Source organism: Pipistrellus kuhlii, unplaced genomic scaffold (genome assembly GCF_014108245.1).
Source record: "Pipistrellus kuhlii isolate mPipKuh1 unplaced genomic scaffold, mPipKuh1.p scaffold_m20_p_8, whole genome shotgun sequence".
Taxonomy (NCBI): domain Eukaryota; kingdom Metazoa; phylum Chordata; class Mammalia; order Chiroptera; family Vespertilionidae; genus Pipistrellus; species Pipistrellus kuhlii.
This window is the reverse complement of record NW_023425584.1, coordinates 69056082-69068502: the sequence shown is the minus strand read 5'-3', so window position 1 is coordinate 69068502 and position 12421 is coordinate 69056082.

The following is a 12421-nucleotide window of genomic DNA, read 5'->3' as shown; positions in this document are numbered from 1 at the left end:
ATGGGGTGACTTTCTGCAGCAGTTTTAACCCTGCAGCTGAAGTTCCCACTTGCCCTAAGCCACACCCCACCGGGTGCATTTATTTACTTTCAGTGACTAGTGAATGCACTCATTCATTAGACCTATTCATTATAAATTAAAATTATTGTAATACATACAGAAAATTTTCTTGGAAATTAAGCTTTTAATACACACTTTATTTTAATTACATAACGTGTCTACATAAGTAAAAAGAGGTAAACTAATTTGTCAATTTTTAAAATATTCATTTGGAAAACATACTTTATTATATAATGGACTTTCAGCTTTAACAGACCCACAGACCTGAATTAGCCTTTTATATTTTTCATTATATCCAGGTTTTACTGTACAGGCAGGTGACAAATTTCCTTCAATTTTTCACCAAGTACACACAATCTCACAAATCCTAATAGAATAAGAAGCACATGTCTAGGATTTTAATTTTGGGGTGCATGTTTTTGTTCTTAATTGTTTTTTAAAAAAAAGTGGATTATATATTCGAATTTCTCTACAACTTGCTGTCCCAAACCATTAGGGATCTAATTCTATAGCTGTTTTAAAAAATTTGCAGGGGAGAGGGACTACATCATATAGAAACATATAGGAGTACTTCGAAGATGGGTATAAAGTGGGTAAAATGTCCTCACTCCCACGCCTGTCTCCCAGCTCTTTTATCCTGACATAACCATCCTTTTCTCCTTGCTCTTCCATATGTGTATGTTCAAACCCAAGGGGAATGTTACCAAGGAAAAACTGAAGCTGATAAATTGTCTCATGCATGCGGGTAGACTGAAACAGCTGTATAATTCTGGTGGAGAGAGATGAATCAGGGTTGAATCGATAGGAAGATACAAGGGAAGTTTATCATTGCAAAGGTCAAAAGAAAAATTTAGGAAGGAAATGTATTCGTATTATCTTACATGGTACTTCTCTGGATAAGATTTATGTCATAAAATGGTAAGCATTTATGTGACAAGACAATAGACATTAAAATTTGGTTTATCCAGCCAAAACTGGTTTGGCTCAATGGATAGAGCGTCGGCTTGGGGACTGAAGGGTCCTGGGTTCGATTCCGGTCAAGGGCATCTACCTTGGTTGCGGGCATATCCCCAGTAGGGGGTGTGCAAGAGGCAGCTGATGGATGACTCTCTCTCATCGATGTTTCTAACTCTCTATCTCTCTCCCTTCCTCTCTGTATAAAATCAATAAAATATATTTTAAAAAAAAGAATTTGGATAAACCAAATTTTATTTATTTATTTTTTAAAATATATTTTATTGATTTTGTACAGAGAGGAAGGAAGAGAGATAGAGAGTTAGAAACATCGATGAGAGAGAGTCATCGATCAGCTGCCTCTTGCACACCTTCTACTGGGGATATGCCCGCAACCAAGGTACAGTACATGCCCTTTACCGGAATCGAACCCGGGTCAAGCTGAAGCTCTATCCATTGAGCCAAACCGGTTTCGGCTGGTTTATCCAAATTCTTTAAGTAATTATACCTGGCAAGGTAAGTTATGTAAGAGAAATACATGTTAATTTTTTTCAGAGGAGAAAGTAATGAGAGAAAAAATTAAAAGCTGAAAAATGCGTAAGTAGCTCATGTAGAAATAGGGTTATAACCGGAAAAATGAAGTTGTTTCTGGGAGTCTGAGTAAAGGGTGGAGAAGGTAGATTTTCATTATAAGTCTCTTGCGATATTATTTGAGATATATGTGGAGAGAGAGAGATTTTATTTCAAAAGGATCATCAAACTCTAAGAAGAATTTATAAGATTCACTTTGCAACAATAGAATGTATCTTGAAAATGGCACACTTGAAGAGTAAAAATTATAAGGTGACGATCATTTTGGTGGAAAAATGAATGGGGCATTACTTTCTAGTATCCACGATGGTAACTATTATTTCTAACTATTTTCACAGCAACTCATAAGGAAGATGCCATTACCTATCCCATTTTACGGATGAGAAAATTGATGGCAGCATGTTGCTTAAATGTTCACATTACATAGAACTTCTCAGGAAATATTTTTAAATTGTTTATTGAATTTTTATTTCATTATCATAATATGCATCATTCTTCAGAGAAAAGTACCATATATTTCACTCATGTGAAATCTAATGAACTAACAAAATAGAGACAAAATCATAGAGAGCAGGCTGACAGCTGTTGGGCGGGGTTGGTAGGGTTGGTGGAGGGATTGAGCAAAAATGAAAAAAAAAAAAGAGAAGAAACTCATGGACATGGACAACAGTGTGGTGATTGTCGAGTAGGGAGGTAGAGGAAGGTACAGGAAAGATAAATGGTGTTGGACAGAGACTTAACTTGGGATGGTGAACACAATACAGGGTACAGATGATTTGTTGTAGAATTGTGCCCATGAAACCAGTGTAATTGTGTCAACCAGTATCAGCCCAATAAATTAATAAACAAAAAACAACATAATATGCACCATTCCAACACATAAACAAAGAGAATATAAAAAACAATAAAAATACAGTTTTCTCTTGACATAGTTAAATATATCAATCACTTTATTATTTCCAGCTGTATCTAGAAAGATACTTCCTATCCTAAAGGTTTATTAAAAAACTCTATTAAATATTCAAGCATCAGGGAATCCCTGTATTATAACTTCCTTTACACACACACAAAAGCCATTAAAAACCAAAATATTTGATGTAATTACCTTAAGTTATTAATGAGCTGATACCAATACAGATCATAATTAGGCAAGATGAATCTGTAGAGTGACAAATATTAAAATTTTAGTAATTTAGAAAGGTAATTTATTGCATTAACTAATGAATATAAAAACTATTTTTTTCAATCTCATTAAATGCTTTGAGGAAATGCTTTGTAGCTTTATTCACAAGAGCCAAGAGTTGGGAACAATCTAAATGTATGTTGATAGCTGAAAGGATAAGGAAATGTGATAAGTATATATTATTTAGCCTTAAAAAGAAAGGGAATCCTGTCATTTGCTGAAATAGGCATGTACCTTGAGAATATTATGCTAAGTGAAATCAGCCACCACAAAAGGACAATATTAGATGTGGTGTCAAAAGTTGTCAAACTCATAAAAACAAGGTAGAATGGTGGTTGCCAATGGCTGGGGGCACAGGAGGTAGGGAGCTGTTCAATGTGTGTAGAGTTTTAATCATGCAGGATGCAGCTTAGTTCTGAGAATCTGTTGCATAACAATGTGCATTATGACAGTATTGTAATGCACCCTTGGGAATTGTTGGCAGGGTGAATTTTTTAATATATATTTTTATTGATTTCAGATAGGAAGGGAGAGGAAGAGAGAGGCAGAAACATCAATGATGAGAGGGAATCATTAATTGGCTGCCTTCTGCACGCTGGACGGAGCCCGAAACTCAGGCATGTGCCTTTGACCGGAATCAAACCTGAAAACCCTTCCATCTGAAGGCCAATGCTCTATCCACTAAGCAAAACTGACTAGGGCAGCAGGATGAATTTTGTGTGTTTTATTTTTCCATAGTTAAGAAAAAAGAAAAGAAGCCAAAACCAGTTTGACTCAGTGGATAGAGCGTTGGCCTGCGGACTGAAAGATCCCGGGTTCGATTCCGGTTAAGGGCACGTACCTTGGTTTCGGGCACATCCCCAGTGGGGGGTGTGAAGAGGCAGCTGGTCGATGTATCTCTCTCATTGACATTTCTAACTCTCTATCCCTCTCAATTCCTCTCTGTGTAAAATCAATAAAACATATTAAAAAATTAAAAGAAAAGAAAATGTAAATAACAATATCCATTTCTAATATATAATTCACAGAGTGAAAAGACATTTTAAATTTGGAACACATTAGAAGGGCCTTAAAACCTGTTATTAGTTTGCTAGGGCTGTTATAACAAAAGACCACAGGCTGGTGGCTTAAACAATAGAAACAGACAAATCCCTAGAAACATAACCTACTAAAACTAAATCATGAAGATACTGAAATTCTGATTCCTATAACTAGCAAGAGGATCAAATCACATTAAAAACTTTCCAATAAAGAAAAGCGTTGAACCACATGACTTCACTGTTGAATTCTATCAAATATATAAAAAATGGTTAGCACCAATCCTTGTCAAGTGTTTCCAAAAAATGAAGAGGAAACACTTTCTATTCTGTGAAGCTAGTATTACCCTAATACCAAAGTCCAACAAAGACAATACAAGGAAAGAAAGCTAAAGTCCAATATCCTTTATGAATTTTCATTAATATTTATCATTCTCAAAAAAGCTAGCAAACCAAATTCAGTAGCCTATTAAAATGATCACCCACCATAACCAATATATTGATCTTAAAACATTGAGAAAAGGCAATAAAATGGAAACTAAATGTTAAGTAGAGGCAAAAGTGCTTTAATCCTTGTCCCTTTCATGAGGATGTGGCCATAATTTAATGCTAAGTTTCATTCATCATTATTGCTGTTGCCTATGACTTGGTGTTGGATACATTTCCCCACTAAAAATATAATTAGTGCTTATAAATAATAATCATAGTTAGTAGTATCCATGGATAGATAATTTAATTAAAACATTTCTTAGGAGCCCATAAATAACAATTAACACTTATGAAGCCTCCATTATGCACTAAGCCTTTGCTGAGCCCGTGTCACAGAAAAGAACTTAACACCTGTTGGAGACACCTGCATAAACATATTAAATTATAATTGAACCCATTCTTTTAAAATACATATTTTTATTTTTGTTAAATATATTTTATTGATTTTTTACAGAAAGGAAGAGAGGGATAGAGAATTAGAAACATCGATGAGAGAGAAACATTGATCAGCTGCCTCTTGCACCCCCTCGCCGGGGATATGCCCTCAACCAAGGTACATGTCCTAGAATCGAACCTGGGACCCTTCAGTCTGCAGGCCGACGCTCTATCCACTAAGCCAAACCAGTTTCGGCTTAAAAATATTTTTATTGATTGCAGAGAGGAAGAGAGAGGGAGAGAGAGATAGAAACATCAGTAATGAGAGAGAATCATTGATCGGGTGCCTCCTTCATGTCCCACACTGGGGATCAAGCCCACAACCCAGGCATGTATCCTTGACCGGAATCGAACCTGTGACCCTTCAATCCACAGGTCAGTGCTCTATCCAATGAGCAAAACCAGCTGGGGCTAACCCATTCTTAATAGCATATTCATTAATATCTTAGGAACAAAATGAGAATAGGTTCCCTAAATGTTAATGAATATTCTACTAAAATGGGTTCAATTGTCATATGATATTTTGGAAATAAAACAGGACTTCGCATAGATTTTAATGTACTGGTCTGTATTGTAAATCTCTGAGAGTAGCATGCTATCTTTCCCAAACCTATTAGACCAGGATATCTTTCTTCATGGAGTATTTTAATGAAAAACACACTGAGAACTTCTGGCGATGGGGAAAAAGCATATATGGAAAACGTCTAAAATCTTGTGTGGAACAAGATAAACATGTAAAAAGAGTACATTCAGTCACTCTTGGCAGTCTGATTACAGCCCATAAACCACGGACGAACACAGAAAAAATAGCTAACGCAATTTATACAATTGTAGGGAATTTTCATGACTTTGCTGTGCCAGCCATTATCATCAAAAAAAGCCATCTGATAGTTTATAGGCATTGGCTCTTACAAAAGCATAAACATCCCCAATCACTATACCAACCCTTTCCCTAGTTACTAATTGTGGGAGCTCTGGCTTAGCAACCTCTGTGTTTGCAGAACTGTTGTTCAAGCCGCCAGAGTGAAAATATCAAGAGCCAAGAGCACCACCTGGTGGCTAATCCTCTGTCCAGCATGCTCCAGGCGGGTCTGAGATGCAGCTCCAGGCAATCAGAATGGCAAGACCTGCCCAGTGCAAGCATCTTGCTGATTTCTAGAAAGAAAAGCATCCTGATCACACACAGTTTGCACAGTAATAAACTCCTATTCTTTTAAATATATATTTATTTAATATATATATGTTGATTTCAGAGAGAAAGGGAGAGAGAGAGAGAGAGAGAGAGAGAGAGAGAGAGGGAGAGAGAGAGAGAGAAACACCCATGATGAGAATCATGGGCCGGCCACCTCCTGCAGGCCTCCTACTGGGGATCAAGCCTGCAACCCTTGCATGTGCTCTTGACCCACAATCAAACCCTGGACCCTTCAGTCCACAGGCTGACACTATCCACTGAGCCAAACCGGCTAGCACACAAACTCCCATTCTTACCTGATTGGGAAAAAGTCCTAGCCCCAGTGATGAATTCTATGTTGAATTCTCAAAACATCATGGAAAGACTAGACAGAAAAGTAGAAACTAGAATGTGGAAATTGAATCACATTTGATGTTTAAATAAATGAATAGGAAACAAGTCTCCCTAGACTCTTTTCTGAAGAACGACCTTAACTGCAGTCAATGAGAAATGAGTAAATAAGTAAATAAATGTCCTCTTTAAAATGAATGTGTAGCCTAGCCGGTATGGCTCAGTGATTGAGCATCAACCTATGAGCCAGGTCATGGTTTGATTCCTGGTCAGGGTACATGCCCAGGTTGTGGGCTCAATCCCCAGTAGGGGGCATGAAGGAGGCAGCCGATCCATGATTCTCTCTCATCATTGATGTTTCTATCTCTCTCTCTCCCTTCTTCTCTGAAGTAAATAAAAATATATTTAAAAAAATAAATAAAACTTCCAAGAAAAAAAATACACCAATGCTGTATTTCCTTCCCATGAGAAATGTAATAACCAGTGTGCCTCATTTTAAGGTTCCCAGAAGCATCTCCCCGGGAATTCAAAGTGTAACTTAGGAGAGTGATGTCAGCACCATGGCCGAGTGGCAGAGTTAACTTAGTTCACCTCTTGAAGGCTGCACGACATGCCCGAGTCCTCCCAGCTTGTGAAAGACAGGGCCAGAATGTGCTTGCTGATTAGAATCCATATCCCAGTTCTGCCACTGAGAAGAAGCCTGGGCGCTACCCTCAGTCTCTGAGGCCCTCAGCCCCCTCTGTAAGAGGTGTGCATCCGGGTTACAGGGATGAGCAAACCAAGTCAGGTAATGCGGGCGAAGCACCAGCCGCATTATCAGCACATTGCAGGCGCTTTACGTCTGCTCTCTTCTCCTGAAATACAATTTTAAGATTATGAAATGCCCCTTGGGTTTTATTAAAGAAAAGGAATCTGAAATTAAATCAATATCAGGTATAAAATTTCTAGAAAATCGATCAAAAGGGTATTTAACATCTAGTACCATTGACCTGCAGAGAGGCCTCAAAAATAGACGAAGGGACACAGTGTGAGGATCTCATTACAAATAAATTTAGAGACAGTTTCCTCTTTCTCTAGGCAGTAAATGTCCCACGGTCATAACTAAACTTCAAAATTCATCTGGATTCTCCCTCCCATTCTTTTGAAATATTTTCTGATGCAAGTCTTCAGGCTTTCTTCTCTCCCGTAATTACCAGCTGGAGTATCTATCAAATATGCACACATACACTTCTTCCTCCTCCTCCTCCTCCTCCTCCTCCTCTCCTTCCTCTTCTTCTCCTTCCTCTTCTTCTCCTTCCTCCTCCTCCTCCTCCTCCTCCTCCTCCTTCTCCTCTCCTTCCTCTTCTTCTCCTTCCTCTTCTTCTCCTTCCTCCTCCTCCTCTCCTTCCTCTTCTTCTCCTTCCTCCTCCTCCTTCCTCCTCCTCCTCCTCCTCCTCCTCCTCCTCCTCCTCCTCCTCTTCTTCTTCTTCTTCCTCTTCTTCCTCTTCTTTCTCTTCTTCTTCTTCTTCTTCTCCCTCTGTCTTTCCCCTTTTCTCCCCAACAACCCCACCTCTTGCCCCTCAAATTGTTTGAGTCCTCTGGGAAAAAATTACAATGACACTGTATTTCTATAGGGAGTCCCTTCACAATTTTGTTGGCCAAAGAGTAATGTTCTGAATATGAAACTGTGTGGTCATTGGCCGACCATGCGTAGAGGTCTAATCTTTGCGGATCATTGGGTGGCTCTTAATTATCTGTAGATTAAGTCCAAATCCCTTAGTTTGATCATCGAAGCCCTTTCCAATGGCCCAATCATTCCAGGCTCCTCTTCTGCCACTCCCATTCACCTGGTGTTCTGGTTGCTCTGGATCACAGACTTCTCTAAACACGCCAGCCTTCCAGAGAACACTGCCTCAAGTTGGACACACCATTGCCTTTGCCCATATCCCGTGATCCTTGGAATGCCCTCTCCCCATCCCTCCCATACCTGGCAATAGCCTCCTTATGTTGAGGATTCATCTTAAATGTCACTTTCACTCAGCCTGGGCTAATGACTCCCTCTTCCATGCCCCCAGCAAACAATAAGAATGGAACCCATCCCCTGTTGTTTAATTGGTGAGTGTGATTCATCCCCCACAGAACTTTCATGGGCCTTTTATCTAGATTCATTGTTCCAGTGCCTTTGGTGCATTACTTTAATCTCGGGGTATGGATAGGACAGACATTTTATATAAACTTTACTGTTAAAAACAGAAATTAAATCCAATATGATTAGATTCCATTGTAACTGACAAAAAAAATTCTCAAAAACAGGGTTTATTTTTCTTTTAAGCACCTGAAGTATGTTTGGTGCCCATAGTGGGAAGGATGCAGGCTTCTGCCACTCTGTTAAGCCCCAGGCATATCTCTTTTCTTATCTGCAGGATCCAAATTGGTTGCCACACCTCCATCCATCACACCCACATTCAATCCCGCAAAAGAGAGGAAAGGGAGGAAAAAGGGCAGGAGAACCTCGGTGTCCGAGCTGCCTTCATCCATGTGATAGGACACCTGCTGCAGAGTTTGGGCGTCCTGATGGCAGCCTATATATTATTTATTATTATTATTATTATTATTATTTTAAAAAAGCATAGTCAGCATTTAAAAAAATATATTTTATTGATTTTTTACAGAGAGGAAGAGAGAGGGATAGAGAGTTAGAAACATCGATGAGAGAGAATCATCAATCAGCTGCCTCTTGCACACCCCCTACTGGGGATGTGCCAGCAACCAAAGTTCATGCCCTTGACCGAAATCGAACCCGGGACCTTTCAGTCTGCAGGCCAACGCTCTATCCACTGAGCCAAACTGGTCTCAGCGGCAGCCTATATTTTATACGTCAAGCCGGAGTACAAGGACGTAGACCCCGTGTGCACCTTCATCTTCTCCACTCTGGTCCTGGGGACAACCTTGACCATCCTGAGAGACGTGGTCCCGGTGCTAATGGAAGGGACCCCCAAGGGCGTGGACTTCACACCTGTGAGGGACCTGCTGCTGTCCGTGGAGGGGGTAGAAGTCTTGCACAGTCTGCCCGTGCTGTCTGCCCACATCGCCGCTGCTCAGGACACAGATGCCCAGGCGGTGCTGAAGGCAGCCGGCGCCCGCCTACAGGGGCAGCTCCACTTCTGCACCATGGCCATCCAGATGGAGGACTACTCTGAGGGCAGGAAGGACTGTCAGGCATGTCAGGGCCCCTTGGACTGACTGCCATGTCCAACTGGAGCAGATGGTGGGGCCCCCTGACCCCAGGCCCAGCCAGGACGCTGTCTGCCCTGGCTGTGTCATAAACCAGATCCCTCTTCTCACATTAGCTCCCTGTTTAGAGCAGAGGAGCCTTGCCCACCCCAGGAAGGGGGCTCTTCCCCTGCCCCCCCTCTGACTCTGGCAGCCCCAGGATGGGGACTCGGGAGGTACAATCCCTCTCCTCCTGCTCTTGGGTCAGTTCCTGGTGGGGTTGGGTTTGGGCAGACTCCTCCGCCAATGCTCTCTTACCACCAGCCTCAGGGAAAGGCAGTGAAGGATGCTGGAGGGGGGCCTGGCCGCAGCACCCCCTGCCTACCTGCCTCATTTCCCACCTTCTTGGCCTTAGAAATCTGTAAAGAAATCTTGGGACTGAGCGCCCCCCTCCCCACCCCCCCTAACACGATCTGGTTTAAGGAGGCCATGGGGGTCAGGAGGTTGTGAGACAAACTAATAAGCCAGGACAAGTGAAATAGGGAAACTGAGCCAATCAATAGATAGCCAGGCAGGTTCCAGCCAGCCATCGAGTACATCCAAGGACACTCCCCTAGCCAAGGACACTCAAGAGTAAGTGGTTTGCACTTCTCCCCAACCAGAGGATATGTAAGTAGCTAAAATCTCAGGAAGACAGCCCTTCACCAGTTTGGCTCAGTGGGTAGAGTGTCAGCCTGCAGACTCAAGGGTCCCAGGTTCGATTCCGGTCAAGGGCATGTACCTTGGTTGCAGGCACATCCCCAGTGGGGGGTGTGCAGGAGGCAGCTGATTGATGTTTCTCTCTCATCAATGTTTCTAATTCTCTATCCCTCTCCTTCCTCTCTGTAAAAAATTAATAAAGTACATATTAAAAAAATTAAAATCTCAGGGAGTCAGATAACAAAACCAATGAGTGCCATTTTTACCAACCATATCCAAGGACAGATGAAGGTAGGGGAATAAATCTCATTTTGGTGCATCAGCATAAAGCTGATAAATATTCTATTGAGAGCCTCCCCTAAACTCCCTCAAGATGAAGGACTTTGGAGCCTTTCCCTTCTCCCTCGCCCCCACCCCCTCCCCCCACCGTATGCATTACCTCTGCCTTTTTCCTGAGTCCAAGGGCCCTTCTGTAAGTTTCCAAACAATCTTTCTCTTAAAACTTAACAAATAAATAAAGTAAATAAGTAAAGAAGTCACATCTTAAATGTAATGACCCAGACTGAATCCTTCCCTAGAAAATGCCCCCTCCTTCCAGATTCTCATCTTAAAGGTGGCACCCCCATCTTCCCACCTGTTCAACCAGGAACCTGGACATCTCTCTATTCTTTCACCAAATTCTGTTGATTCTTCTGTTTCTGTTCTTCCCTCTACCCCCTCCTCCTGGCCTGGGGTATTCCCCTGGGAAGATGGAGTCTCTGATGGGGTAAATGTGTGGGACTGGACCCTTGAGGGCATTAGTATCTCCTTTTACTCAGATGCAGACAGTTCTTGGTGACAAGGCCACAGCTGCTCCCTTTCTGAAGCACAGCGGCTTCCCGAAGCCCCCGGGGCTGTAGCTCTGGTCTCCAAGTTCATTCTAGGGCCTTGACTTTCAAGGGGTTTTGATTGCAACTCCCCTGTAAGAAATACATTGTATGCTGTGACCTAGAACATAAAGACACAAATATAAAATGGAAACATAATTTCCACAGAATAATACCTTGCCTGTTACCTAGAATTTGATATTTTGTTTTCTACTCTATTCCATTTTTTTTTTTAAACTTAAAGTTGATTTCACAATGCAATGAGTCACAACTCGTAGTTTGAGGAACCTTTTCCTAGGACTCACATCCTAGTTAGGAAGTGTCAGGACCCAGCACAGTGCAGTGACTAAGCGCTCACACTCTGGGACACACGGCCAGAATTAAAGCCCTTGTTCTAAGTGTGGCCTGAGCAAGTTACCTAACCTTTCTATACCTCCATTTCCTTGTCTTCCAAATGGGAGAATAACAGAACCTATGTTGTAGGTATGTTGTGAAGATTGAGACATTCTATATAATAAAAGGCTAACATGCAAATCAACCTAACAGTGGAACTACGGGTTTCTATGACACGCACGGACCACCAGGGGGCAGACGCTCAATGCAGGAGCTGCCCCTGGCGGTCAGTGTGCTCCCACAGGGGGAGCGCAGCTCAGCCAGAAGTTGGGCTCACAGCTGGCAAGTGCAGCATCAGTGGCAGGAGCCTCTCCTGCCTCCGCAGCAGCACTAAGGATGTCTGACTGCTGGCTTGGGAGCGGGCCTAAGCCATCAGTTGGACATCCCCTGAGGGCTCCTGGACTATGAGAGGGTGCAGGCTGGGCTGAGGGCCTCCCCCCAAGTGCATACATTACACACACACACACACACACACACACACACACACACACACCGAGTGGCCATATTATTATGATCTCTGAACGCATAATAATCTGGCCACTCAGTGTATATCCTATATAATAAAAGGCTAATATGCAAATTGTCCACTCAATCAGGAGTTCGACCAGCAGGCAGGCCAGCCAACCGCCAATCCCACCCCCATCAAGCCCCCCTCCCCCTCCCACCAGGCTGGCTGGACCCCACCCATGCACGAATTCATGTATTTGACCTCTAATACATACACACACACACTGAGTGGCCAGATTATTATTTGTTCAGAGATCATAATAATCTGGCCACTCAGTATATATATATAATTTCCAGACAATTGCCAGGCATCTAGTAAGTGCTTTCTAAGTATTATCTGCCATTATTATTATTTTCAAAATCATCTTTGATCTCTCTTGTTATCCCACCCTATAATGAAGCTAAGTTGCAGTACCACTGGTGGGGGCACAAAAAGTACCAAACAGTTTATTTAAAAGCTGAACAAAACCACACAGTGTGCAGGGCAAGGTGG